At 37.3% G+C, this 27,209-nt stretch overlaps 1 long non-coding RNA gene across 1 annotated transcript in view; it reads left to right on the forward strand.

The window, feature by feature from the left end:
* Positions 1-16,463, forward strand: part of LOC311429645 — a 32,443-nt gene extending 15,980 nt beyond the window's left edge. Inside the window, exons 2-4 of the long non-coding RNA XR_014688320.1 lie at positions 443-561; positions 12,923-13,067; positions 15,981-16,463. This is a non-coding gene — a long non-coding RNA (uncharacterized lncRNA). The remainder of the gene's footprint in view (positions 1-442; positions 562-12,922; positions 13,068-15,980) is intronic.
* Positions 16,464-27,209: the final 10,746 nt, after the last annotated feature.

A 27,209-nucleotide genomic window follows, 5' to 3' on the forward strand; every position in this document is an offset into this window, starting at 1 on the left:
GCTTAGGAGGAGTTTTTACCAGCATGTCCTGGGAAGGAGCTGTCATGTTTGAGACGTCTGAGCTAAAAACTCTACAATGGCTTACTATTTCAAGCTCTTGTGACAATTTTACTAAGATTAGACCATCTCATACCCATATGTCAGACATACCCATTCTGTTGTCTGCAGTTCCCCTTTGGGTTAAGATGAATCTATCATAGCCCATTCCAATTTCAGAAGTGCTGCAGACTCCACAGCAGCTGAATTCCACCACAGAAGTGGTGTATTTTAGCAATGAAACCAGGCTTCTTTGTGAGCATCTAGAAAATTCCTCAAAGTGATTCCCTAACCAATATCTGACCTATTATTATTATTATTTATTTATTTATTTTTATTTTATCTATTTTTAGGTCCACAGTTAATTTTTGCAGACATTTTCATAATGATTTTCTTCTCTTCATAGATGTATAAACTCCCAGACTAGGAAAAAAACCTCACTGTGATAATCAAGTCTGATCATTGGTGAGCATAAGGACTGTTTTACAGGGGGATTTGATTCAATTTTAAAGATGACAAGCTAAGGTGAGTCTATTACTTCCTTCAAAAAAATGCTCTAATGTTTAGTTATAGAAATCTACATATTTTTCAAGACAGAATTTGTTGAATACATCTGCAAAGGAAGAAGGTCCCACCTGTCAGGTGTCTTCTATATCTGTTCACATAAATGCATATACAGACCCATAAGGTACATCACATCCCTAAGACTCATTTGCCCATGTGTATGCAGTGGTTTTTTTTTGTTTTGTTTTGTTTTTTCCAGCTTTCTCCTGGCATTTATTTCCATATTATTCCTAAAGGGCAAGCCCAAAAGTTGGATATGGTCTTTCTAGTGTAAGGTGTAGAAATGAGGCATAGTTCCTGTTCCTGCTTGTAAGCCTTCTTTTCACCCACCTAAGGATGAATTGTAATAAGAGCTCATGATGAGGTAATAATTTCTGAGGACCCACCAAGATCCTTTTCCAAGGCACTGTTTTCACAGACAGTCTCCCTTAATATCTGTCCTAAATGTGTTGCTTGGCTTTTGAGTATGTTTCACTGGTTCTTGATCATCAATCAGGCAATTCAAATTAGTTTTTAAAAGTAGAGTATCTTTCTCATTGCTGTGTTATCCAGTTTTGTGTTCACCAAAACCTTATGTAAATGGCTAGCAAAACCATTGAAGAGTATAGGATCATACTTTGATCCATGGTACTCACCACCAGCAATGATTTAACTCAGAGACATTTCTTCATTAAAAACTCCACTTTAACATCTGTTACTAGTGCAGTTTTTAATTCATTTAATGATACTTTTTAATCCAATATAGTTGCTATAGATTGCTTGGGGCCCTGTTTGCTAGCTTTTTAAAAAGATGATGTATTTAAAAAAAAAAAAAAAAAAAGTAACTTGGAGAAATCCCGCTATAAAATAAAGACCATCAACAACTCTGTGTTTGTATCAACCTAACTAGAACTCTACAACATAAGTAGATAAAATTAAAAAAAAATAAATAAATTATATTTGTTCAGAAAGATCTGTTTTGCACGGTATGGTCGGGAACATTATTTCTACTAGTCTTCCAAAGTCGAGAAGTTAGGTGCTTGCAAGACAGCAGAACAGGCTGAATACCTCCATTTTGTAGTTTTTAAGAAGCTGGCTAAATAGCATCTCAGCTAGTTCCTTTGAGATTTTTGGGTCTAAAAGAATCTAAGCCTGTTGATATGAATATGCTCAATTTTAGCAGTTGCTGCCTTACCTCTTTCTTTGTTACAGATGGCAAACTTTCATTTCCATCCACAACATCATATGGGATGGATACATCCTTCTGTTTAATTCCAAGTGCAGAACAGAAATATTTATTAAACATTTCTGCCTTTTCTGCGTCATTATTTATGATTTCCACCATCTGCATCTACAGTGGAACTATATCTGACCTAAGATTCTTTTTGATACTAAAAAGATTTTAAATTGCCTTCTTGTTGTTTTTAACCATATTGGTCACTGACATTTAACTGAGTCGTTAATTTTATTTTTTTTATCAGTTACTTATAAGTCTAGGTACAGAACTTATCCACTCTCTTTTTCAATTCTTCATATATCGTTATTTTGTTTTATACTACTTTTATGTGTTTTAATCAGGGCATTTTGACTACTGTACACATTTTGTGTGTAAGTGAAAACAATTTATGTCCTTGAACAATTCCCAGTTTTCATTAATACTTCCTAATTAAAATTTACATTCCTGTTCAGTTATGTTAACTGATTCAAGTCTTGATAAACTGTCCCTCTTAAACATCTCATATAGCCATGATTGCTTGGTGTTATGTACAGTTCAAATTCATAAAGTAAATACAGCTAGATTATGATCATTAGTTCTTAACTCTTCCTGTTGGTGACAGGTGGGCATAGCTGTGTCTTTGGCCATCAAAATGATGTTCAGCTTTGAGTTTCTTTATGAATGATGTAGAAGTTTCTACACTCTGATATTATCTGCTAATATTTTAGAAGCTCTAGGGAATCTCAGTACTGGCAAAACAAAACCTCAGCAAATATTCCCCATCTTAAACTCCCCTATGATAGTACAGGGTTTTCCCCCACCTGCACTCCCCTGAAGGAAAGATGCTGAAGAGGCAGCTCATCCCATTGTCTATGAGTCTGTTTTTAATTTGTAATGTACACAGATGTCCTATCTAAAGCTATATTTTCACTCAGAAGTACTGGGTGCCTGTCACTTAATTGTTTTTAACTCTTCAACATACAGCATTGTATTTGGTGCTACAGCTGATCTCCATTCCCTCCTCCTAAAAAAAAATGTAAACAATTTTCAATGAGATTCCAGTATTATGACATTTTACTACGTTTCAGAAATGCTATGTGACATTCCCTCTTATATATGAATACTGTCTCTGTCTACTTATTACCAAGATGTTTGAACATGAAAACATGGATTTAGAGATTCTTTCAAAACATGTTCTTCATACATGCCTAATCACTTATTTTATCACATATCTGGTATCCCGGTTGTCATTTACACCCACAGAGTTGCACACACACAGACTTGCACACATGCATGTACATATTTGCCACAATTTCCCTTCATCATTATTCCATACTTTATTTAATGCCCTTCTGGCTACACTGCCTTGTTTTTCATTGTTTTCTATGGTTCCTACTAAGACGATGTACTGCATCTGGCTGAGATGGAGTTAACTTTCCCTGCAGTGGCCCATATAGTGCTGTACTCTGCACTTGTAGCTAGAACATGATTGGTGCGACACCAGTGTTTTGTCTCTTGCTGAGCAGTGCTAGCACAGGACTAAGATTCTCTTCAAACCCATCAGAGCCAGTAGGCTGGGCATGGGCAGGGGACATCACCAGGGCAACTGACCTAAACTGACCAAAGGGATATCCCATGGCATATGGTGTCATACTCAGCAATAAAAGGTGGGAAAGGAGAAGGAGAATGCAGGGCTGTCATTATGAAGATGTCTGTCCTCCCAAGCAACTACTACATGTATTGAGGCCCTGTTTCCAAGAACATAGCCGAACATCTCATAGCTTCCCATCTCATTGATGGGAAGTAGAGAGTATTTTTTTCCTTCTCCCTGTGCTTCTGTACAGCCTTTGCTTGATTTCCGCCCCCTCCCCCCCTTCTTTTCCATTTAATTAAATTATCCTTAAATCAACCTGTGAGCCTTTTTAATTCCTTTCTGGTATACTTTATTCCCTCCCCTCCCTCCCCCTGCTTCTTTAGAGGAGAGTGAGAGAGTGGTTGTGGTGGAGTTTATCTGCCCAGCAGGATAAAACCAACACAGACAACCAACAGAATTCAAGAGTTTCACATCCCTCTGGTAGGAAATCATCAACAGACTGTCAAATGAAGCCTGACAAGATTAGTACCAGCCTACATCCTGCTAACTTAAATCTCACATAGGCTTGAATTCAAATCCTTTGTCTTTGCTCTAGAAAAAAAAAAAAAAAAAAAAAAAAAAAAAGCCAGTCATCCTCCTGTCCCCTGAAATGTCCTGCAGGTCCTTCTTAGAACAGCATCAACAAGGACTACATTTTATTGTCCCACTTAGGGTGCTTTCATGTTTGTTTGTTTGTTTGTTTGTTTTCAAAGATTTTCTGCTCTGAAGTAGGTATTAGGTCTCTTTTATGATTATTAATCCAAAAGTGACTTCTTAAACTCAGCTAAACAATATGTAGAAATAAAGGCATTTCATTTAGAGCTGATCACCATCTTGCAGGTACAATGATTAATTATAAATAGATAACTCATGACATTATTGCCATGTGAAACAGCCTGCAAGGAATCTGTAGACTGGAATTCTTTGCCTAAACTATCAATCAAATAACTTCAACTGATGAACAAAAGAATCCAAGTCTGTACTAAGTCTGTACTTGGATAATTTGCAAATAGGAAAAAAAGAAATACTTTTGTCAAATTAATTATTCATTATAAGCAGTTCAACCAGATCTATTCTCACCCCCATCCCCCTTTTTATTATTATTTTTTTTTTTTTTTCATTTACATAGGTTTTACATTCTTGAAGTGGTTTGGAAACCTTAAAGAGTAAAATTTTCTATAAATGCTTAATGCAATGATAATTTATATATGGCATTGTAAATGTACAAACATACTTTACTTAGCATTGAACTAGGCATTGGAGACAAAGAATCATTATGATATATTTAACTGTCAAAAAAAGGTGAAAATCTGATATTATTCACACAGACTGAAGTACGAACTGGATACTTGCATTTTGAGGATTACTGCTGCAAGTGACCTGAACCACAGTTTAAGGACCCTTTGGCACTTGTATCCATATCATGGCAATAAGCCAGCACTGTCAGGTATGCAGTTGCCACACTCCACAGTACTTGGGCTGCCTGATTTCCAGAAATGCTCACCAGCAGCTCCATGCTGAATATCTTTTTTTTTTTTTCTTTTTTAAAGAATTTTTCAAGTTATGACCTAATATAAATATATATATACACACACATATATAATAATCTACTTAGATGGCTGGATTAAAATGGTTCACAGAAGGAAAGAAGAAAATAGATAAATGAGTGAATACACCAGTTAGCTCAATCAGCATAATCTGAATGGGACTTGTTTGTTTTATAGTATCACTGCATTCTGACAACTGGAGCAATATCATCAAACTTATCAGAATAGGTCAGATTCTATCATTTTTGTCCATAGTATGTAGCATCACACTCCATATACAAACCTACTGAAACCATGCAAAAGCTTACACTGTGTACTTTACTTATTAATATAAACATAACTACTTGCTAAATTTAGAAGATTAGATGTGATTAGAGAGATCAGTGACAGACATAATTTTGAAGCCTGAAAATTATGTAAATAATAGGAAAAAAAAAAAAAAAAAAGATTTTATCTTTCAGATTTTCTCTTTCAGATTTTTTTTTTCCTCAAACTGACTAAATTTGACATATAGTCATCTGGAAGAAACACATATAAACCACTGAAATCATGTTTACAACCCCTGTATTAAAGCTATTTCTGTATTAAGCATGCCACATCTCTGCATCACTTGTATTCTGCTGTGTAAGAATGAAGTATTAAAATGACTTTTAATGACAAAAAACCTTATATTTTAGGGCTGAACATCTGTTATCTGTTCAGATAGTGAGTACTTAATTCGATATTTGGGTGGATAATTTGCAAATTCAATGCATAGAAAATTTTGTACCAATGCTAAGGTTAATTCATTTTTCCTGGGATGGTTTGTAGCCAAATGGAATCAAAATGTCCTCGCATATTACTTTACACCCCTTTACTTCTGTAAGAAACTAAACAGTGTGTTGGACAGTGCTGAAGGGTCTAAAGATAACATGGTATGGAACAGGAGGTATGAATAAAGCAGGAAGGAGAAAAGTGCTTTAGATGTTAGTCTACAAAATTCACTTTTCAGCTCAGTGCAGCAGAAACATAAAGCAGTAAAAAAAAATCTACAAAGGAACCATAATGAGAGGTATCACTGTTTGAATTTATTTACTGTTGCAACAACAGCTAGTAGCCTAGCTTCATGAAGAGAACTGTGCAATATTTTACATGTGGTGTTGGCTAGGAAGCTTTCAAAAGTCTTTTAAACAGGAAGAAATCATTAATTCTCAAGTATTCAATCTTCACCATATGGCCTCATGTGCTTGTTTTTGTTTATTTCCACACAAAAATACACCTGGAAATTTCATACTTCTATTTACAGCAGCCTATGGTTTTTCTAATGGGGTGGTGTCACGGTAACTAACCTGTTACTTTGTATTGTTAAAAGGAGAGAATTATTCCATGAAATAATTCTGTATAACTAGCAGCTTTTGGTATTCAAAGGCTTGATGGGAAGTCAGTTGCTCTTTGTGTAGGTGGTCCTCTTATACTTTAGTCTAGTAGCGTGGCTGTAGCAAATGGGATTAGTCTGGAAGACTATGACTGTGGAACAAAAATGTGCCAGTATTTCTACATATAAGTTTGATAATACAATATTAATAAGAGTACATTGAAACAGAAACCAATGGAAATTGTTCAGTGGCTTTTAGATGAGGCCTTAAGAATATACCATCTGCAGATTTCAAAGTTCATTAGCAGCAAAAATGAGCTGGAGTATCCCAGTAAAGGGATGGAAGCATTGTTAAAGTTACCATCTCCTTCCTCCTCTGTCCCCCCCCTCAGCACTCTCTGCCCCCCAACCTCCTCCCCCTCACACACACTCCCAACCCCCCTGTTACACAAAATGCAGCAAGTTTACAAGAGATTCAGGAATAAAAACTAAGCCTGAACTCACAGCACTGGATTGGAAGGTCAGAACACTTTAACCCTTTTAACCTGTGTCTGGCTCACTATCATTTAGCAACTCTACACAACAAAGGTCTGATAAGTGAGGGAGGGGGACAGGGGAAGGGAGAAGTGCTTGTCACTTTACCTGCAATCCTACAAACCTTAACAAGCAGAAAAATCCTGTTCTTTAGCAGATTACCAGAACTTTCCTAAACACTTCATTTCCCCCCCTTTTTATTGGGCTTCTTCCTCCAGGGAATCTCCCTGGAACAGATTTTCACATGATAGACTGTCACTGATTATTAAAAGCTGTGTCATCATTGACCTTATGTACAACGTCATTATTCACAGCTAACTGGTTCCCAGGTACAGGGAAGCCTTTTGTCCCTATAGAAAAATGAGATTATAACATTTTATCCAGAAATTAAGTCCAGTTTATTGATGCCTCATCATGGTTATTGCAGTACTTAATTTCAACATGTTAAAGAATTAATGAGTACCATATACACTTCCTATGCACACTCTAAACTTGCATGGTTATAAAGTTGTGGGGTTTCAGGTTGATTCACTATCTTGGGAACAATAAAATACAATTAATTGTTGCAACCACTGTTCTAGATAGAACCTGCATCTCTAATGAGACTGAATATAGGACAAAGTTCCTGCATGCTGTCTGCTGGCTTTCAAAATGGTCAAACTGATTTTCACCTCTTTCTCTGAAATGATGCCTCTGTTTTTAATTAAAAGGAGAGTGTTTTATTACAGAAATCCATGTGGGTGGTTTGTGGTTCCTTACTGCAGAATACCAAATGGCATCAAATGTTGTTCTGCATGTTTCTCTTTAAGCCTACACAAAGCTTTCAGTCCTTCTTGTGTATGTTAAGTCTTGGCAACCTTTCTATACCACCTCAATCATACAAATTTCATATACACAAACCAGCTTTTCAAGCAAGAAACAAGATAAATGTCCCGTTTCAGACCAAAGCTATTTTAACACTCTCTATCCACCTTTTTAATAGAGAGGTGACGGCAGAATCATGTATCATTATTATGCCTGTTACAAGCATATTCTAATACTCAATTTCTTCCCAAAAGTGAAAAAAAAAATTAAAAATAATAATAGCATAATTTCTCTAAATGAATGGAACATCTGAGAAACTTTCTCATACTATATAATTTGAATGTTTTTGACATCACTTATTTTATTTCACAACAAACTTACATTTTATCACATGATTGCTTTCCCAATTATAGTGCAAAATAAAAAGCATCATCAAATAGTTTAATAGGTGCAGAGGAAAATGTAGTTTTGTTCATCAAATGATGCAGAAAATAACGTGACAACAAAAAATCTGCGTGTTTGGATGGGAAATTATTGCTGTGGAGTTATTTATCCTATATCTCCTCAATGGAAGGGAAGGACAGAGGGCCCCCAGGTTTGATTATTATTTTTCTGATAAAGTGTGCACTGGGATAAAGGGAAGATTTCCTCTTCCAAGTAGGGTCTGCAGTCCTCCCAGTAAGTGTGTAATCTCAACAGTTAAAAGACAAACCTCATTTATCCATGAAAACAGAAGTCCATGCTTAGGCTGCAGGGTAGGAGATTTAGGAAAAGAGACTGACAGTTTTTCTTTAGAAAACTGTTTGTATTTCTACCACAACCTACTCAGACATATACTAATAGAATTTTAAAAGGTCTGTACACATCCACCGGTGCTCAGATGGCATGTTGATAAGTGCCTCCCGGTGATTTTCAGATTTCCGCCTCAGACGTCGGCTGATGATTACCACTATCTGCCTTGCAATACAAAGCACTAATCTGTTTTAAAATAAAGGCCCAGGCCAGCGTGTGTGGCAGCAAGCACTTGGTCACCACTGAACACTGCAGTATCCTTACGAGGCCTGCATCCAGGTCGCGTAGCGCAGGTATGTATTATTTATAGCCATGCCTCCGTGTGATTACCTCCAGTTAACTTGAAGCTTCTCTTAAAACAAAGGTTGCTCTAGTCCTGCTTGCCACTGGTGTGAGGCCCTCCTCACTCCCACTCTCCCCCACCGGTGTAAGCAGACATAGCAGCCTTCGGTCTAATTAGCTGTCTTTAAGGCAGGGCTAAGTGGGCTCAGTGGGGGGAAAAGGCTTTCTCGGGCCCCTCCAAGCCTCTCCTCAGCACGGGCAGACAGAGCGTGTACGGCCTCCAAGAGGCACCGCAAACTCACTGACATTATGTCCACGGGTTATCATTATCATCTTTTTTTAAAAAACCTGATCGATTGCTCCCAACCACAATGATGCTTCAGGGCATCTCTCTCTCTGCTGGGGAGTGATTGACCATTGGGTATCATTAAAGAGGGGAGGCGAGGGGAGGGAGGGAGGTGAGGGAAAGACGGAGGCAGCTGGGGCAGCAGCATCGGTTCCAGCTCTTCCTTGTGCACACTTCTCCCTCCCGGATGCTGCTGACCTTTCACTCAGGAGCCAGCTGGAGCTGGGAGAGATTTAATTGAACAGCTTCCTCGATTGTGTTTGGGGTTTGGGTGATGGAGGAGGAGGATACAACACTGAGAAGTGGGGCGAGGAGAACAGAACAAAAAAAAAAAAAAAAAAAAGACACCACCAACAACTTTGGATGACCTTCAAATGCTAATTGCTAAGTTCTTCCTAGGCCTTTGCCAGGCCAGGGCTTGCACAGGGAAGCTGTGGCAGCATTGAAGTCGTCCTTCATCATACGTGGACACCTCTATCATGTAGCCCTGTTGCCCCGCTGCCAGCTCTCCCAGTGCAATCGACCAGAGGTGAGCCACAGAGGCCTCCTACACAGAGGCCTCCTGCATGAGCCTGCATGGCCTGCAGGAGTCACCCTCATTGGTGTGAGGAAAGTCTTGGGGGGGGGGGGAGGAGGGTAGAAGAAGACATTACTCTATATAAATTCATGTATATGGATGTATAAATATACAAAAGTGTACATTAATGTCTTCCCATCTTTTTAAAGTGACAGCTTTCTTCCTTTAGAATACAAAAATGGAAGTAAATAAAACCAGAGGAGGTCCAGCATGAGAAACCCAGATGCTGCTCTCACTCCTTACCGTTCATCTCACATTTATTCCTTCTCTGCTCCTTTGTTTGTTCCTGAGATTCTGCACCTTTGCCATGCAAGCCACATGATTCCTTCTTCCCCAGTTTACTCCCCCTTCCCACCTTGATTCAAGCTCCCCCCTCGCTATTTTAACATGAGTAAAAAGGAATGAACGAATCTCAGCTGAGTTAAATGGGTGACAAGGGATATGGAAAGAAGGAAATTCATCCCTTCTTGTCTTTGAGAGCAATTTAATTAGGCCCAGGCCCCCTGTGAGCGGGTAAGGGGAAGGCTGAGGATTGGCTTGTCTGGGCTTTCTCTGAAGGCAAAAGCGGCCTTGGACACACATACAGAGAAAGGATTTTTAAAGGATCATGTAAGAAGATCAACAGATAAGCAGCTAATTTTGTGTACTTAGGGAGCAAATGAGTGTGCACACTCCCGCCGGAATAGTAAGAGTGATGGGCTGAGAGGAAGAAAAATAAGGAGGAAGCACGGACAGATCTTAAAGTATTTCACTGTTACTGCTGATCACCAAAATTAAAGATTTATACTGTTTGATAGGGTACTCTAGCTTTTGCACCAACTGTGCATGTGTACATATATCTATATACATACTTATACAGATATAGATTTTTTCTTTATACAGCTCAGTTATTTCAAGAATTTTCATCAGAAAACCACTTTTAAACTAATTGGAGTCTGTGGAGAGGAAACCTCATTTTTGGTTCAAATGAATTTTCTGAAAATGTCATTTGATTCGGGAAATATGACTGATCTGCCCGATTTCTTGATAAGAAATGAAATGAGCCGTTGTCCTTCAGGATATCATAGACTTGAAATGGGGGATTTTATGGTTAATGCCATCAGATAGAAGTGTCCTACTTTGAAAGGAGAAGTCCATCAGCCCCAGGGAAAGGCTGAAGCCTGAATTTCATCTCTAAATCTGCAGCTGCAATTTAAGCTGGCACAGAGCAGTGACAGATTTTTATTTTTTTTTCCAAGCAATAATTACAAAGTAAATGAAAATAAATATTACAGTAATTAATAAAAAGTTAATGTTTTTCAAACTTTCAATTTTAATTCATGTTTTTTCATCTCAGTGATGTGGTCAGTGCTGAACACAGAATCTAAAATTAACCCAAAATATTAAAATATCTTTGGTTATAATTAACTCACATGCTTATATAGAGTAAACCTATTTCTGGAGATGGCTGACTTCTTAGCACACAGGATCTCTTGGGTGACAGCGTACAGTGTTACCTCTATTTTTTGTGTGGGAAAACAGAGAAAGGCAAGAAAAGTGACTTTCCCAAGGCCAGAAATGGAATTAGAGAGACCAGAAAGTCCCTTAAAGTCCTTGCTGGAGGGCTGGCACCATTATATAATCTTCTTCATTACAGTATATATGCAAATAGAAATAGAATCATATGGATGAAAATATGAGATCAGGAATAAGAGAAAAGGCAAAGAGAAGGACTTCTAATTCTAGCCCATCTGGACTCCCACCCATGCCACAAAAATATAAGCCTCGGGTACTCACCTCTCTGTCCACTAAATTTATAGTCAAACTCCTGTGGACTTTTATAGAAGGAGATCTTTACAGAACAACAGCTATTTTATGGTGTGTTATAACCATAAAAAAGGTCAGATGCTACCGGAAGTTTTCCTCACTTGATGATGCCAAAAAAAAAAAAAAAAACAAAAAAAAAAAAAAAAAAACACCAACAGAAGGAAAGAAAACCAAGGAAAACTCAGGTGTTCATATTTTACAGTCAAGAAATCTTTAAGGAGCAGACAGAAAACATGCCTCAGTTTGATAGGGGTTTATTTTAGTAATGCAGCATCTCATTAGTTGCTGGAAAAATTACCAGTTCCTTTACCGACAGTACTAAACTGGTTTCTCTGTATACAAATTCACTTCTCAATTAGTTGCTGGACAGACTGTTTCTTAAATGCACAGAATGGAAGCAGGAAGATGATGTACTACTCTAACCTTTTCCCTGTTAAATGGAAACAAATGGGCCTTTCTGTGATGCATCACTGATTATTCTCAATGACTCTTTGTATTTCAAAATAATGTCATGTTACAACTTTGCTGGAGCTCTTGCAAGAGACAAATGTAACAAATGCTAAGAACATTTTACTTCCCCTAAAAATACACAGTACATACTTCATGTTTTGCACCTTCTTGTTAGCCGTGGCTCCCTTACAGTGAGTAGAGATATAGAAAGATAAGACAGGGCTGAGCAGTAGTCAATAGGAAGAAAAATCCTAGGACTACTATTTACAGTAGTAAACATGTACAGATGTCTGATTCCAAACCATTATTCTGCCTTACCTAAGGTCCCTGTTAGGGCTGGTCTTCTGGAAACTGTCATTCATGGGAATGATGCCAGGGGCTGCTTTTTGTGACCACCCTGAGATATTGGATACAAAAAATTTGGTAGCATCTTGCATGAACAGTGTTTTAATTATACTGTATGTGTAATCCTGGTTCTGTGTTCTTTTCCCCTACTAGTCTTCAGTGGGTATGACAATTCTAGATAGTGTGAAAAAATCCTACATGAAAGAAAAATATTTCAGTATTTCTCAGTCAGGATGAAATCATAATGCAGTACATAACTCTGAAACTCAGGCATAAGTATTACAGCTGAAAAAGAATTATTATGTCATCAGGATTGTTCCCCACAGTATATTCCTCAGTTCTAAAACTAGTCTAGTTTTAATTGACACAGGCAATGGGCTTTCCATCATGTTCCTTGGGAGACTGTTCCACTGACTGAACTCAGTATTAAGAAATATTTCCTGATGCTCACCCAAAATTTCTGTTGCTTAATTTTGCATTACACCAACAATGTACTGCTAGTTATACTACATTCTACAAGGTGAGACACAAGCTACCACTAGTTTCCCCAACAAGACATTTCTGTTTACGTGCACTGAATGCATGCTTTCTATTGGGTGGATATATGTATTTGATATACAGTATTCTCTGAGCACAACATATATTTGTTTTGTACAGCAACTGCTGAATAAAGAGTAGGCCAAAAAGAATTACAATGGTGGAGACTTTGATGTGCGAATAGTTAGAAGAGCAGAAGAGCAGAAGAACACATAACTCAGACCCAGATTGCACCCTCAAGAAATCATGTTGAGATTCCCAACAGGTAAACACCTTGACAAATCCTTACTAGTTTGATGAAAGCAGTTTGCAAAAATATCATAAGAGAACAGAGTGGATAACACAGCAGATAGATCAATTTGTTTTCCTACACTTTTACAGGACTGTTTCACTAGAGATAGTATAATATTCTACTGCACATAGTATTAATTAGATTAAAATATATATAAGAATCTTAGAAAAAATATAGATACCTAGGAAATGTCATAAATAACACAGGGTTCCTTCTGGTGTTTGTTGTTGTTGTTGTTTTGTTGGTGGTGGTGGTGGTGTTTTTTTTTGTCTTCAAAGTGCTGTACAAACACTAAATGAGTAATCAGTTTACTTTTACGGATCCCTGTTGAGCAGGTAAGTATTATTCCCAGATGCAAACACATGGGCTCATCCTGAGAAGTACTGAGTAGATCGCACCCCAAGACTTGAGAGAGGGCTGAAACAACATTTTCCTTTTTAAGGCCACAGTATGACAACAGGGTGCATTCAGCTTTAGGTCTTCTCTAGCTGTCAAAAACTCTGAGACGACACAACATAGAACACTTATCTTGTATAAGCATCACATTAAATGTGATGAAAATGTTCAAAAGGTTTAATTCTGTGGTGATGGCCTTTATGCCAGACTATGCATCATCTGTTCTCACCCCTCTAACTTGATGCTGGCCTAGGTATCATCTGTCCTCTGACACAAAGACACCATAAACACTATATAAAATCTTGAAGCCAACATAAACCCTTAATAAGCTGTTTCATTCTGCTGATACCTTATAAACAGCATGGATCAAATCTGTGCTGTAAGTACAAGATCTTTCAGTAGATCATACAGTGACTATTAATGAACATGAAACCTAAACTTTAACATCACAGGCCAAAAGAAAATTGGACAACCAAAACAAAGTGTTAAGGGCACTCAGAGCTGTGACCACAGCTGTGGCCCATGGTGATCCAGCTGTTTGGTGACAGCGGAATTTGGTGCACAAGATTCAATACAGCACAGCTTGTCTCCATTTAAGAATGAAAACATGTTAAGAGTAGAAAAATCATCATAGTTACTACTAAAAAAATTGCAAGTTCCCTACAAACACTATTTGCTGTTTCAGAGTAGCTGGTGTCTGACTACCATTCCTCTTCAACTAACTGCTGTATTAACGGTTGAGTTCAAAGAGTCAGGGAGCATATGGACAACACCCATCCTACTACTCCTGTGTTCTGCATTTTACTATACAAGGCATACGTTACTGTCAGCAGCAAGACATTTTTGCTGATGTGCACTGGGCAGAGGCTGAAGAGAAGGAGCAGAAGCCAGAGAACAAGTAGCAGAAATTGAGGATGCTTTAAAAAAATAAATGAATAAAAAAGAGTTAATTGTCATTGTCCTTTGCATAGCTGTAGGTAAGGACATAACTGCTACTTTTAAGCTATTTACCCAAGTTGCATTTAGTTGCTTCAAATTATGATATTTTTTGGTGGCTGAGTAGCTGCTCAATTACTTGTCAAGTGACACACGAGTACTAGTAAGGCTGAAAATACATGTATTTCTACCTCCTTTATTTTCAATTCCATTAATGATTTTGTCTTTATATCCTAGATCAGTGAAAATCTAATTAGAAAATGGTACAAATAGAGCTATGCATTAGGTAGACACTATTCATACTGAACTTCAGTGCTTCACACAGAAAGTGAATACATTCCTGAAAACTGTGCATTAATTTTAAAGGGCTTTTAGATCTTTTCAATAAGAATATACAGAAACCCTGGTTTATTTTGTAGAATATACCTCTGGACACTGAGTCACCAAATCACAAAGTTCCAGAGTAACATACCAACTCATGGTCACAGTTGCCAGTAAAACAGTGATCCACACCAGCATTTTATCAAGATAATTAAACTTTTACAGGGTATAGCATTCTCAGTAATAAAAAGCAGAAGGAAATATACAAAGCTCAACATAAATCTAAATGTGAGGGAATTAATTTTGCCACTTATTTAAAAACTAAAAGGTCACAGCAGATGTCTAAATTGTTGCTATCAACTATTGGAAAAGGAAAATGTCTAAAATGTCTCTGTGCAGTCAAAATCTAAAAATGACATCTAGACCACCTATCTTTGCATTGTACATGACCAAACCCCAAAGTGCCTAGGAAGAAGAATTCACAAAAAACACTTTCACTCTGTCCCTCCTCCAAGTGAGTGACACAGTAACACTACTTGGTCTCACAGGTAATTTTCTCATTTACAAGATGTTTACTCAGACCTCTTCAGCTACTACCTCTGAAAAAACTCTGCATCATGACTGAAAATTCAAGTATAGCACACCCTGACAATAATGCACAGAGAGGTAGATGAAACTGAATGAGTGAAGTGTGGAGCCCAGACTGAATGACAACCTTTGGAACCTCTCCTCCTTACTGGACCTGTTAAATCTGCTGTTAGCAACAGCTTCAGGAAGGATAAGGCACCTTAGCGCATGTCGCTGTCAGGAGCAATAGAGCAAGGGATTGAATACTCCCTTTTGGATGCCTGGAGCAACCTGTGACCAAAACAGGGGAAAATATAAGAGAAAGAATGCATTTAACTTATCTTATAAAGAACATATTTTCAAAAATCTAATCTTCTAAGGATCTGAGTAGCTTTGGGGTTTTGTTTATATTTTTCATTTAGGAGTCTCCCTTGGGTCTTTTTTTTTTTTTTTGCCAGAAGCACAGTGGGCAAAATCAGGATCTTTGGCTTCCCCAACGTGCTCAAGAACTCTATGGATAATTTAAGCTTTTCTACTGCAGTAAAACAGAAAGTTCATAAAAATAAATAGAGTAATACTTTGCACTCATTCCACAGGAGGCTTGTGCTTCACAAAAACTATTCAGTGAAACATCTTTTAGAAGTAAGTATTGTTTTCCCATTTCAGAGATATGAAATGGAGATGAAGGATGTGTCAAGACCACCTGAGTCACTGAGGACCGTTCTGCAAAGTAATGCTTTTTTTTTTTTCTCATAAAGTCATGATTACTTCACCTTTATGTGATGTATCACCTTTACCTTAGAAAGCTTAAAGAAGTAATGACTAAATGGACTAATGGACTAATATGGATATAAGTGTGTAAGTGCTTTGAGCAATACTTCTGCTGATGCCATTCTACTGTTATTCTCACCTCCCAGTGCTGCATACAATATCCACAGCCAAAAAATAACATATGCCTCACCCTCAGCCATTACAATAGAAATTGCTAATGAAGATGTACCAGAACTAAGATGGACTTTGAACTAGAGCAGCAAAGTTTCCATTCAGCTAACTGTTACCAGCCAGAGATATTTTACTTCTGTGCAACAAAAGCTCCTCTAGGCTCAAGTGACTTCTGAAAATAGATAATACATGCTTCTAAAATGTGCATCCAGTGTGTCTTTTTTTGCTGTCATTCTCTGAAACCCTGATCAAGTATATAATGCAAATCTTTCAAAATCCCAATCCCTCATTTAATCAGAAGTAGTATCAATAGAAAGCCTCAGATCATCAACATAATCTCAGGAACTGTTGCATCAGTAGCAGAAACAGGGCATGTCAACATTTCTTTATTCTGTCAGCTGTGAAGAGCTATCTGGCCACGTGTCTCTTGTTTTCTCTTCCTCCAGATACTTAATTCCATGAATTGGCGGGGAAAAAAAAAAAAAAAGTATATATATATATGCATATATACACACACACATATATAAATATATATATAATGTTTAAAATACTCTTTTTTTTTTCTTTTTTTTTTTTGGATTACTTGTCCATATGAGCAGTTGCTGTAGTCAGAGAATACCTTCCTTATAGAAGCTATTGGGGAAGAGGATGTTCTATATGACCTCAAAGGAAGATCTAGAAGGAAGGATATTCTTTCAAGAAAGATTCAATATACAGTCAAAACAATGACAATAACAAAGAATAGAACAATTCTTCCCTTTCACTTCCACATTTATTTATCCTTCCTCTATTTCTGCAAAAGGCAGAAGTATAAAGGATGTAAAAGAGAAAAAGGCTCAAAAGAAATTCAGAATGTGTCAATAATCAGCTTGGTTTACTTTGTTTAATTGGGACTTTCTTCATCATGATGGCCACTTTACAGGGATCTTTCCCATGAAGCTAATTTAGCCTGAATAATGGATACCTTAGCCTATTAGACTAATTTTCATTGCCAGAGACACAGTGATATGTAACTTAAATGCCATCTAACCTTGTTTCAAACAAGTTTAAAATCTAAACCAGGAGACTTTAATCTAGTAGTTTAATCAAAGTTATCACACATTCAGGAGCAAAAGATGTGAGCTGAATATTCTTTGTTTTAGACAGAGAGAACTATCCCAGATTTACTCTAGGTGTATAATTAACACATAATACAGTTTTTCAAGACAAAATTCAACTCACCTCAATTTAAATACCCAGAAGTTAGACATCTAAAGGTACATGCCTACTATCTTAATGTCAATGGAAACAGGCAACTAAAGAAACGAAATTTATTACATCATTACCTGAGTGAGGAAATTAGAAACAGGGTAGATTAACCTCACTGGAGGTGCTTCTATATTCATTATAAGTGGAATCTAGAGATGTTTGTTAAGCTAGATGATCCCTTAAAACACAGTTAAAATTAGGAAGATGGAATCTTTTTCTCAGAATTGCCAATACCTGATTCTTTTTAGGAAGGTAAAAAAACACAAGGAGAAGATGGAGTAAAATGCCTGAGTTCCATAACTCCTGTTCATTTATCTTCTGCTTTCCTATTTTTATTCAGTACAGGAGTTGACACAGTCTAGAGTCCATTTTGTTTTAAATAATTGTGTCTCTTGATAAGCTTATCTGATTTTAATGGTGAACCTTTAACCCATTTCTCTCACTGATTCCTACTGCTGCTCTGACAAACTCAGTTTCCACTTCTTGATCTCCATGGCCATTTTCTGTTAAAACTAAATCTTTACTTATCCTTTCCAGCATCCTCTCCAAGTTCTTCCTCCTCCTCTTGACTATTCTTCCACCACTTTCTGAATGACACTATTTTTTCACTATCCACTACAAAAATAAACAAACAAATAAATAAATAAATAATGTATATATATATATCCTGAATGCCATCCAATTCTACATTCATGTGTGAACTAATAAGTTCTTTATTTAAATATATTGTCCTGTAAATGTCTTGCTGAAATCTCAAAAGCTGAATTTGATGAAAACACTCCAGAAACACAAGGGTCAGTGGAAACAAAATTCTATACACCATTATGCTTTATTAAAGAAGGTTCCACTGTATGATTTTTGTCATGAGAAAGGGTAAAAAACATGTCAAATTATTAGAGGAAAACCCTTTTTAAAATTCAAAAGGTTAGGAAGATGAATGACAGTTAAATGCCTATTACCTTAAAATGCCTTTAGGTAGCCTCAAAAATCTCTTTCTTACCTCCTAAGCAATGCAGTTTGATGTCAGTCCTAAAGCAGCATCTTCAAGCAAAATAAATAAAACAAAATACAATAATTTCAGAACTACTTTTACTTTACTACATTTTTATTCTAGCTAACAGTCACAAAAAGCATACAACAGTAGGTTGTACCATGTTGGTAGAAAGCATAATGTAAACCTCCAAAGTAAGGTAGCCTCCACTAATTGCAACCCACTTGTCCTGAGATCAGCAGTGGCATGACTGGGATCTAGATAGCTCAGAGTCTCAGCCCATGCAAAGTCGAGATCACAGAATGTTATTTCTATTAAGGACTTTTCTCTTTCACTCAATCATCTTCCTGTTCCCAAGGTCTGGTGCCATCAGTAACAACTGCTTGCTGATCAGACCGTACCCAACACCTTTCAGTGTGTTCAGCTGTGTTGGTCTTTAAAGATTATCCAGAATTTGGATTTGTTCTCATTTAACCTGGCAGGCAATTAAGTACCACCAAAATGGTAGAGAAAATCAGAAACAATGTAAAACTCACAGGCTGAGATAAAGACAGTATACAGAAAAGGAGGGGGAATCATTAATAATAATCATAATATACAAAGAAAAGGATGCATAATGAAATTGCTAACCTCCTGCCCCCACCCCACCCCCAGCCAACTTCCCACAGTTTTATGTTCTGCATGACACTGTATGGTATGGGATATCCCTTTGGCCAGTTTGGGTCAGCTGTCCTGGCTGTGTTTCTGTTGCATACCCTGTTTAAAAAGAAAAAATACAAATAAAAATTAAAAAAAAAAAAAAAAGAAAGAAAGGAAAAATAACATAAAGTATTAAGAGAACAAGTGATGCACAGTATAATTGCTCATTGCCAGCCGAATGATGTCCAGCCAGTCCCCAGGAAACTGTGGCAAGGGCCAACTCCACCAGTTTTATTGAAGAGAATGAGTCTGTATGGTGTGGCCAGTTTGGGTCTTGGTTGCGTCCCCTCCCAGCTTTTTGTGTAACCCCAGCTACACCATATTCCCTGTGATGCAGAGTACATGAACACAGCTATTTCCTCACTTATTTGTAATCGCTGTGAAGTTTGCACACACACAAAATGACACCAGCTGAAACTTCAGCTCAGTGAACATTTTTAGCTGTGTAAAGCCATTATAGAATGGCTTTATACACATTATAGAATGTCAAGGTGAAATTCCAGGTACAAAAACTCCACTAATTACAATTTTGAGACTGAGTCTACACAACACACTAAAACAGAATACATTTATGTTTAGGGTTTACCCACATAACCAACTACCAAATGAAACACATTTACTCCACAAGGATAGCCACTTAAACAACTGAAGCTTTATCTTCCATTTATCTACTATTACACCTCTGCAAGTCTCTTCTTCCATCACCTTTATTATGGTAGACCTCCTAAAATTCAGGCCAATAAGAATTATAATATCTATAGCTGTTGATTACGATTTGAACTAGGAATTCATGCATTTTAATCCATGTCTCATTCGAAAGAGAATATTGTATTCTCAGTCTTTCAGGGAAAATTGGAGGGATCTAGGTTCATTTTGTGTAAACCATACATTTAGTTTTTCCAGATCTTGGCAATTCCACTAGCATCTGTGAAAGGTATTGAATGGCTAGTCCTAGCATATGCATTGCTATATTCTGTGAAATATTTTGTCACGTGCTTTGTTATCTACAGAATAATCCTATTATCGTAATAATTCACAAAAGATCAATGTCATATTCACTAAGATTAGTCTCCTACACATGTTATAATAAAGGGTGGGATACATTTGTAGTACTATGAGCTGAACAAGTGTTTCTGCCCATTGTCCACCACAGGAAATTGCTTATGCACCTCCAAGATAAATATATACTTTCTGGATGTCTAAAGTTAAGTAAAATAAAGCTTATCATAAGTGCTGCTCTGTTGATGGTGAATGTGTAAGAGAGAGCATCCTATTGAAGCTAAAATAAAATTAGTTACCTATCTCACATGTGTCAAACAAGTCAGGTCTGAACAAGCTATGTGAATATTTCTTCTGTAAGTCTGATGAGTTTTACAGATGTATAGCAAGCAGTTGTTAGAAGTCAGCGGATATATTTTCCGTTCCTGGCTTGGCAACTCTGCAACTGCTCTGTGACTTTAAGAAAGTCACTTAATTCTCCCTATGCCTCTGCTTCATCTTCCACATTTTGTTTCCCTACCACAAAGGTTGAAGAAGGCTATTCTTCAGTCAGCAGTTTGGAAGCTTTTGCTTCTAATGTGAATTATGTAGCAGCCAAAACATATTTTGTGTTAAAGAATATTATGAAAGCCTCAACCCTTCAATCACTACAGCTTGCATATATGTATTCTTTCCAGCCTTCATATCCATTATTTCAAAACATATGTTGTCTCAGGTCAGACTACAGTTGCAGAGGACAGCCACTGGACTAACAGTTTTTGTAGATGCACTGGTTTCTGCAGTGCCACAGTTGAGGATAACACTAAGCAATACTGATAATATTCAAACTAGTTAGTTGCACCCATGTAAAGAACCTGGCTGTTAAAAAGAAAATACTACTTTGCCTATAACTTGTTAAGGATGATATTCTTCCTTTTTTTTTTCTTTTTTTTTTCTTTTTTTTTTTTTGGGATACATTCACAGCATCATGTTTCATTGTTATCAATATAATATTGTATGCAGTGTGAAATTTAGAATGACAGGAGAATGGTTTGTATTGAGAAAATGATAGCCAAAATGTGCTGCAGAGTCTATGTGTTTTTCTCATCGATACATCTCTTTATAAGTGCCTAGAATATCTTTTTTAGCCTTTTCTTTAAGAGTTTTGATTTTTTAATGTAACTGGTTATTTTTTGTCAAACAATGAGACTGTCATTTAGAAGAAATATTGAAAGGGGAGGGGGAGGGAGGGGAGGGAAGGAAAACATCCAACCAATATTAGCTCCGAAGTGCTGGGTAATTGTAAAGGGCCCTGGGCAAAAACAAAACATAGATGTGCAGTAGTCATAGCACATCTTGTCTTAACTTGTCTTTGTTAGTGTAAGTGAAAAGGTTAATGCTGTTCAATTCCGTCAACACAGAATGAGGCACTGCGGCACCTTTGAAATCTGAACTTACCCACAGTGCAACTGATGTGATTCCTGAGAGAATCACATTATTCATAAGTCAGTTTAGTAATATGAATGCCAATTAACCACGTGCTGGTATATTATATATAATAACAATAAAAAATAAATAAAATAAAAACAACAACAGATTGCTTTTAGTATGCTTATCACAGGGTAACGCTTTGCTGCTGTCTACCAGCAACATATGGTTAGGTCTCAGCCACCTACTAGCCATAAGGGCTTAATCCTACTAGCCAAGACAGATACCAGGGATGGATCCCTGCAAGAGTCTCAAATAGCATGCTTAGCAGTTCTGAGGAATAAAGCTGCCTTTAAAGAAAAATAATTGATGATGACTTAAATTCAATGCCAATTAAAAATGTCAGAGGCTGCATCTTGACTGTCTTGCATTTTGTATAGTCAGTTAAATTCAGAACAGTGAAACAGTGGCAAAAATATATGTGGAGACAAGTGTAGGTCAGAGAAGAAGCAGATACTTAGTTTTTAGGGCCACATTCTTCACCAAGAAAAGTGTTATCTAGCTCACCTTAATCTGTTGTATTACCTAAACTGTAAATCAAAAGCCTTGTAATCTTGTAATAGCCTTGTAATAGAAAAGTGTAATATTTTCTTATGAAGTTCTGACTATTCTTTTTTTTTTGGTCTACATAAATGCATTCATCTCAGAAAATATTTAGAAAAAAGGGTTGCAATCTTTCATCTGCACACCTTGCCCTATTAATAGGAACAGACTAGTGGAGTTTATTATTTAGAGAGTAATCTGTAAGTATGGCCAACTTAGAACTCCCAGCATACCAGACCATTATAGTGCAGCCACTGGAAAACTCTGTATTCAAATAATATTATTAATTTTTACCAATTTAAGACTCAAATGTTCAAGCCCTACACACAGATATTTCCATAGATCTTCTATTAACTTCTCCAGATCCGATCCCAAAAAACTGTCCTTGTGTGAGTAACATGAACAAGAGGTCAACATGAAAATATACCCCTGTATCACTGCTGCTAGATCCAGAGCTGGAAGTGTGGCCACAGCCACAGGCATACCTAGCTTGCATAGAGTGATTATGACTCTGAATCTGCATAATGCTTCTGGCTCCATTCCCAAAACTACCCTCTGTGCTAACTCATGCAGGGCTGGCAGAGGATTACTCCATGAGGCACAGACAATACAGAGGGCTCTTGTTCTTCTGCTCCTATGGTGATGCCTCCCTTAATATATCATGGAGTCATGCAGACTCCAGACTGATTTTTTCTACCACTATCTACAACTAGAAATGTGTTATTCTTGTCATCCTTACTCTGAGCTTGATTTCTGAGTATTTCAGTTTTCTACATCTGAAAACATAAATATGCCAAGAAGCAGATCCAAAGCTGCAGGTATCTTTCCTATTTTGCTAAGGATTAAAAGGGATTAAAGATTCTGTTGTAGTACAGTACATCTATTCTACCTCCATCAGTCCCCAAAATATGACCCAATATTTCAAGAACATCACATATTTTGAGATGACCAGCTTTAGAACTGAATGTCTGATTTCCAGAAAGAAATTCAAGTAATGGAATCCCATTAAATTTATTCAGGCCAAAATATATCTTGCATTGAGCACTTACAACAAGAAAACAAAATAACACCACACCCCACCCACACACCTAAAAACTCCAGGAAGTGAACGCTTTCCAAAATCTATTTATTTTAATCCTACCTTTGATTATATTTCACCTGCAGTTTATTTCATAGCCCATTATTATTAGAAAAAAACTATGTGCCACAATCACATTATTTTGATAAAAATCAAAGTTCCACAATGTTCCTCAATGTCTCTCAGCAAACAAAAGGTGGACCAAGTCTCCTCCACAGCAATACTCCAATCTCCTTTATTTTGGTGCTCTCAATTCAGCCTTCCCTGGCCAGAGTAGGCCATTCTTTTGATATGGTTGGAACCCATTCCTGCAAATTTACCTGAATTGCTCTTAGGACTAGTAAATGTTCCCTTATTCTATGGCAGAAAATTGGATAGATCCATTTGGGAAGGACATGTCATATCCATATTACCTATGAGCCAAATACTTGTGTTCATTTCTACAGTTAGGCAGAAAAAAGTGTGATTAACATTCATGAACACAACTGTACATATATGGATGTGTGGCCTAGCCTATTCTTATGTCCAAGTCTATAATTTTTACATATAATAAGAAATTAGATTATTATGTAACAACGGAAAGAAAATTGTATTTACATTCAATGCCAAAATAAGAATCAAAGCAAACAATGAAGCATCTGCAGACAGGAACACATTAGAAGCACCATCCAGACTTCCACCTTCTTTACTCAAATAAAAGACCTGTCCTTCTGTTTGGTATTGACATCTTTCTATAACAGCTTTAATTTCTCTTGCTACTTAATACATGTCAGAGCACTTGACTACACTCACAATCTCTATTAATCAAAGTCTAGGTAGTTGCCACAGACTGAGCAGAAGTATAATCCTTAAAACTCAGTCCCCCCTCAAAAGGAAAAAAAAATTGTGGTAGTTTGCCTGACAACAGGGTAAACAGATTATTGTGTTATTGCTGGCTGATTGCCGGAGTTATTTTGGAGCTCCATAATTCGTTTAAAGAGATTTTTGACATTTATGAAATGACTTCTATAATCAACTGACAGTGCAATATCCTATAATTGTTCAATTAAAAATGACTACTAGTGCATTCATTTATTAGTAGAATCAGATAATTGTCTTGCCACTAAAGAGTACTTCACACTTTGCGCATCAAATGAAAATGTTTGAGTATAAATCTGTGGCACAGCAGCCAAAGTCCTGGGGATTTTTCAAGTGAAGGTGTAATTATTACAGGCCTCTGAAGTAAATACAGTTTCATGTGATAATCTTTAAATGGATTGCATGTGTCTTACAAGACACACTTCTGCATAAACTGCCACATCTGGTGAGATGGACATGAACAGGTTTTCTGTGGCAGGTGAAACTCATGTCAGTTAAAATATGGTCAGCATAAAAATTGGCACCTAAATTACAGAGCTGCCCTTCCTTCCCTCCACTCCCCAGCTCTGTTCTTGGGAAAACACCACTCTACTAAAGGCAGGTGGCAGAGGATGGGTGTGCAGGTAAATCAGTTTTGCATGGGAAATTTGCCTGGAATAACAGTGCATAAACGTCTCTCACAGATGCATATACACTCACCCTGTGCACCTGGGAGATATTAATATCTCCATGAAATGTTTGGTGCTCTTTAGATACATTTGAAGTCCACTTGAGGTCACTCAGCACCTTGAAACAATTTCAGAATAGAGGCTCTCTCTTTAAAATTGAACATTTTAACTTTCATTATCCAAACCATCTGCTAAGCAAAATCACAGATCAATTTTTCATTAAATAATACAAAATCTTTGTATAGCAAGTAGGTAGAGATCATATGGAAAACTGAGTAAGCAGATCACTGAAAGGCAAGCACCAGCAGCAGCCCCTTCACAGATATAATGATTTTATTTTTTATTTTTAATTCTCTCTCTGTTTCTAAGGACAACCTTCCAGAATTCTTGGCTAAAACTCACAATTTATATTCAGATAATAATAATTAAAGAAATCCAGTGCATAGTCACCAGATGGAAGATAATACTTAATTTGTGGCTGCTACAGTATACTATTTAGTAATGTCATTTCAGATTCTCAGCTGAGCTTAAGCCCTGCTCCCTCCTTTTCTCCCTCCCCCACCGCACACCAGTTTGATCGCAGAACATAACGCTTCTTCACCTCACACTTGAGCTTTTCTATGTTGCCTTTCATCCAATGATCTTCAAATACTTTAATGAACCAATAATTAGTGAGTTTTTTCTTATACTGTGACTCAGCCAAGTGTTACTTTTTCCCCGTGTTTCACAGGGGGAAAGCTGTAAAGCGGGGGAATTATTGCCAGATTTTTTTTTTTGCCAGCAGTCCCAGGATGAGGGGGAGGGTAACTGGCTCCTGTCTGGAGAGTGTAAACGAGGGAGCATCTGGAGAACACCTCGTTTTACAGTGCGATACCAATTAAAACCAAGCAGTAGATGTAGCTGCATGGCAGCGAGCAGAAGCCAGCTCTAGCCAGGCCCCCCCTCCATCAGCATGAGCTTCATGAGCCTGGTGGTGCTCTCCAGCCACCCAGTAGCCCTGTGGCAGAGCCCACGCCAGATCTGGTTCTCTCCCCCTCTGCTGTAATCACAAGCCCACCCTTCTTCCTACTTAGGGAGGGGAAAAAATTAAAAATCAATGTGTCCTCATATCAGATCATCTTCAGTACAAAGCTTTGCAAATGACCCATCAAGGATACACTGCTTCATAGACTGCATTTTTGTTCTTTTTATTCCCTTACCTCCCAGTTTTGCTATTATTTGCTGTTGTTTTAAAACCATTTTATTTAGTGCTGTATGGATTTTAGAAAGACTTTTGATAAAGACCGTCCTGGCAGCTTGATGATAAATATTATTTTCTTAACCTGCCCAGCTTTGTCAGCCACCTGCAACAGCAGCCTGCCATGCGTTGGAAGCAGCTCATTATCTTTCCCACCGCTTCCCAGGAGTTTTCCTTGTTTTCTTTCACCTTGGGTGTGTGCTGCCTTCTCTGCGAACAGTTAACTACGTGAGCAGGCCGAGTGGGCTTTGGCACCACAAGCATAGCACGCTTCAGGCAGCCTCCCTGCTAGGGCTCAAAATCTCTCTTAAACACATTAAGCAGCCCATTTTGGATTGATAGTGCAGTAATTATTCTGCTTCACCCTAAAAACCATCCTGGGGTAATTGGCGCAGAGGAAAATTACCCAGAGTCCTCTGCCACCTGGTAGTTAAGGAACGAATCCAGGGAAAGATAAGTGAAGCAGGGAAAAAATCGGCACTTATTTGATTTTAATCTCACCACTTTGCAAGCATTTAAATTGCCTTAATCAGGTGGCTGGCTCCCAGCCTAGCTGGTAATCTGTTATCAAATTTGAAACTAGATTTTTTAAAATGTCAGTGTAGGCTGAGAATTGAAGTCTATTAACAGTTATGAGCCTCCCTCCTAAACTTCCATAATCTATGTATTAATGATCCCCTTTACAAAGCTGTCAAATATTACTTTATTATAACTATATATTAGTAATGTCAGTGTAAAAGCAGAATTTAATTATTTATTTTTAAAGATAGAAAAAAATCATACACATACACAATGCTAACATTCTTAACACTGAAACCCGATTTTTCCGAGGCAATAACTTGAGTGTATGGAATAACCTTGATAAATGTAATTGAATTTTTCTCTGATAAGATTAACTAGTGGTAATTGTGAATGGGGAAGGTCTGACCCACTACAAATGAGATGTATGACGAGCTGAAAATAATCAATTTTTTTTTTCCCTCTCTCTTTTCCCCTCTGCACTCCCCCCCCAACTCTGATTTAAAGAAAAAAAAAAAAAAAAAAAAAAAAAAAGAGAGAGAAAAAAAAAGAAAGAAAGAAAGAAAGAAAGAAAAAAAAGAAACCTGAAATAGTAATTCTGAGCCTGGCAGGATGAAGCATTTATGTCTGAAATGTTTTTGTATGT

Source organism: Aythya ferina (genome assembly GCF_964211825.1).
Source record: "Aythya ferina genome assembly, chromosome: 1".
Classification (NCBI taxonomy): domain Eukaryota; kingdom Metazoa; phylum Chordata; class Aves; order Anseriformes; family Anatidae; genus Aythya; species Aythya ferina.